This window comes from Lycium barbarum, chromosome 3 (genome assembly GCF_019175385.1).
Source record: "Lycium barbarum isolate Lr01 chromosome 3, ASM1917538v2, whole genome shotgun sequence".
Lineage (NCBI taxonomy): Eukaryota > Viridiplantae > Streptophyta > Magnoliopsida > Solanales > Solanaceae > Lycium > Lycium barbarum.
The window spans coordinates 32436704-32440633 of NC_083339.1; positions in this window are offsets into that span (position 1 = coordinate 32436704).

Sequence of the window (3930 nt, forward strand, 5' to 3'; positions counted from 1 at the left end):
CACCTTGTCAATTTTCCGTTGAATTATATCCGTGTTAAGTAACTTAGCCTTGTCACTATTAAACCAGCCAAGTGATGGCGCACACCTCTTGCCATACAGAACCTTATACGGTGTCTTCTGCATGCTAGAATGGCGGCTATCATTGCCAGTAAACTCAACAAATGGAAAGTGTCCATTCCTGCTGCCTCTGCAAGCAATGGCATAGACTCACAACTTGTCGTCTAGCGTCTGGATACTATGCTTAGCCTGTTCGTCAATTAAAAGCTAATGCTGTGGTAAGACTTATTTGTGTCCTCAATTCCTTACGAAAAGATTTCCAGAAATTACTATACACTATGCCCTCTGTCCGATATAATAGATGTGAAAACCTTGTGAAATCTTACTACTTCCTTGAGGTATAACTTTACCTAGTCCTAACCGTCCTGCTTAAATCGTTCCATTATCTCCTTAATTTTACTTGTCATTCCTTAGACATATTACCTTGTGTCATTCTTTTGTCTTTAATTCAAATTCTTCTATTGCCCTTTCTCCGCGGTTTGCTCTTAACTTTCCGTCCCTCATTAGGTCACAATCTTTACGAGGACACATGAAAATACGCACGTTAGCTCAAGAAATACCTTCGCAACACTTCACCAATCTCTACGCTTTTCCTTGACTTTTCTCAATTATCTTACAATCAGTATCGGGAGGGGTCTTTGATTCAACCCTGATTAATTTCTACTTGCCCTTAGTACCGGCTCTATCTTGGTCACTTGGTTTAAACCGTCTCCGCATTTTTCTATATCGTATCCAAAATATCATAACTATATTGTTATTATTGAGTCCTTACTTCTCCTTATCAGGTACTCACTCACTTAGCTTGCCTAACGTACAAATATTCATCAGTTGCATAACCATTCTTGCATATCGTATAAAAGGTATTCGATCTCAGACATATTCTTTCCATTTCCTGATTTATTCTGTTTTACACATCCCGTTCCGTCCACCATTATTCCTTGTTGGCCCTCCAGTGCGGATTCCTTACAAATATGATCGAACACCACTTTACGCCGATGATTCATATAATTTCATGACGTATCTTCTCATGTTTCATGTAATTAATGGTGCACGAACTATTTTCTAGTATCTAACGAACCCTTTTATTTCATTCATAGGCATTACGTCCTTTCTTTCTTTCAAAATTTTTCCAAACTACCAAGCGCTGGTATTCCTGTTACGATAATCGTTGTTATCCGAAATATCCTTTGTGTCTTATAATTCTCTCCATTATTCTTTAAGAACTTAGCTCGTAGCCATTTTCTTGCTTTCTTTACTATTCTTTAAAACATATTACTGCGTACTTAGGTACGACGCCAGTTTGCCCGATAGGAGGGATTCAAATCATGACATAAACATGTCATAATTCATGTTGGCAAGAAGCATTCCCTTAAGGTATCTTTTATTCTTCCCCTTTATGTCGGCCTCTCGGCACACTCATTATTAATTCATTTCTACTCTTTTCATGAATTCTCTTGGTACGCCGATACATTTAAGCTCCGGCCTCGAGCTAATAGATTTCCTTCCTTAACGCTTGAAGATATTTTGATTCCGTCCTAAGTCTAATATAATACGTTCTCCCCCCCTTTAAGGGGCTCCTTGGGTGTCAACAGTCCTCGAGTACCTTCGGCTACGATGATTACCTCATTCCTCGTCCTTGTTTCCGATTCCGTACATAACACATCAAAACTCCTTGTCCTAAATTTTTTTTCCTTTTTAATTCCTGTCCATATCGTCATTCTGTCCATATTTCCGCCCTTTTTCAACTACTATTAATCCTTTCACTCATCTAATTCACATACTCGTAAGTCTTCTTAATATTGCATTGGTGCCACAGTTGTGCATCCATACGTTTTGAGCGTTCACTACTTTTTCTCTAAGCACAAAGTCCATACAGTTTACGCTCTCTCTATCTTTACTCGTTGAGCTTTTAATTATGCTTATGACACTATGATCGAGCAGCCTCCCTAGCTCTTTCCTTGTACTTCATTCCATTTCCTCCAAATCAAATCTGTCGAGCTTCGCATGAATTATCATTCCACAATATTAATCTCCGTGTCAACAGTGTCAACCCATTACACTTGTTCTTTCCTTGGTGCTTAACCGGGTTCCCATCGCCAATTCGACAAAGTATCCCTCTACTCCTATGATTAAAGATTTCCAAAGGTTCTCCCCTTCCTTGGACTATCCTATTAGTATATTTTTCCTACTTTCATCCTTAACCTTCCTTAATTTCCTTCCTCCTTGAACACTCTTCTGCCTTTGCCCTATGTGGCATCAACTCTGAAGTTTACAAAATTTTCACTTTAGGCTCGCAAATCTGTTTCATTTCTAGATCATCCTTCCAGGCGAACAATTTTACGTTCGAGGTAATCATATTAACGCGGCTGCATATTGTCCCTTTCTATGCCACATCTCTTGTCATCATCGAAAGGCTTTATCGTTCTTTTTCTTACTTCACATTCCTTGTCGTATTCACTATTTCTTTAGTCCCACTTTTTGAAATTGGTTCTCGAACTTCACACATTCCTCCTTTGCTCCATATGATCGCATCTTATCCTTTTCATATGCCTATCTTCGAATTTTTATTCAAATAATCTCGTACTTTGCCGATAATTCCTCTCGGGCTTCCCTTACCGGGATTTCTTACCTTCTTCCGACATTTTGGTCTCTTTGTCTTCCATTTACTCACTCCCTTTCTTTTTCAAATATCGTTGCACTATAACCTTTCCAGTCTTAGCCTGTAATGAAAATAATAACAGCTTGCCTTATAGCCCTTGCACCATTTATTTTTGTCGTCATTTAAGCTTCGGTGCCCTTACTCAATTAATGCCTTCCACACCGTAGTGCCGGTTGCTGGGATTCACATGTCCGCCGACACGATCACATATGGGATGTCGTACACATTCATACATACATATATAATTATTACCAACTAGCCCACAAAATACCTCCAAACGCTATTCAAGCCTATCCTAATTCCAGGGCTGTGGCGTACTTTCTGTCTTTCTTCTAGTCTAGCCTGTTGTGTGCTGGGTGGCCTTTCATGGTCTCCAACCATCCCGTATACTCTAATTTATTTCAAACTATCCTAGATTTTCATTTGTCTCTTATGGCCAAATCTTTGGGATTTCTTGCATACTTCCCAGGGGATCACCCATCCTGAAATTGCTCTCACCTTAGCACGCTTAACCTCGAAACTTTGGTGGAATCCGGTGCCTTAATACTGATATAATCGCGTCCGCTTTCTCGTATGGCCTTTATTACATGATTTGAGGCCAGTCGAGGTCTTACAGGTTCCGAGGCATTTTCGTATTACGTCCTTCTTTGTACAATTACTATTTTACCCTTTTCACTTAGGTGTATGATTATTGCCTGTCCTGGGCTTCCGGGTTACTGATGGTGGCGGACATACCTTCGTCGCCATTACCTATAAGTACTCAGGTATCCATATGTCCAGATTTCCTGTTACCATCCGTACATACTAATCTACAACAAAACTGATTGTTAACTTTCTCTGAATCATCCAACAAACCTTGTTCTTACTAACCTCAATTTTTTATCCCTTTTATCTCTTCGAACTGTTAATCATCTTTCTTACAATCGTTCTTCACGTTGTGCCCAAATCTATAGCTTCTCTAAAATGTCACATCCCGCTTATCGTCTATTTACGATGTTTCCATTCCATGCTTCTTCCTGTTAGGTATACCTAACTGACTGACCACATTTTGAAAAATTTGACCAAGTCTCCTTTACCATTCTTATTATTCAGAATCTGCACGCCACAAATATCAACAATACCTTTATAACCTTCCGTGTCATCCCTTACCTTCTCCCGTAGTATGTAGAGCTCATATAAGGAATTTCATTTTCCTATGACTCGGCTCTATCGCA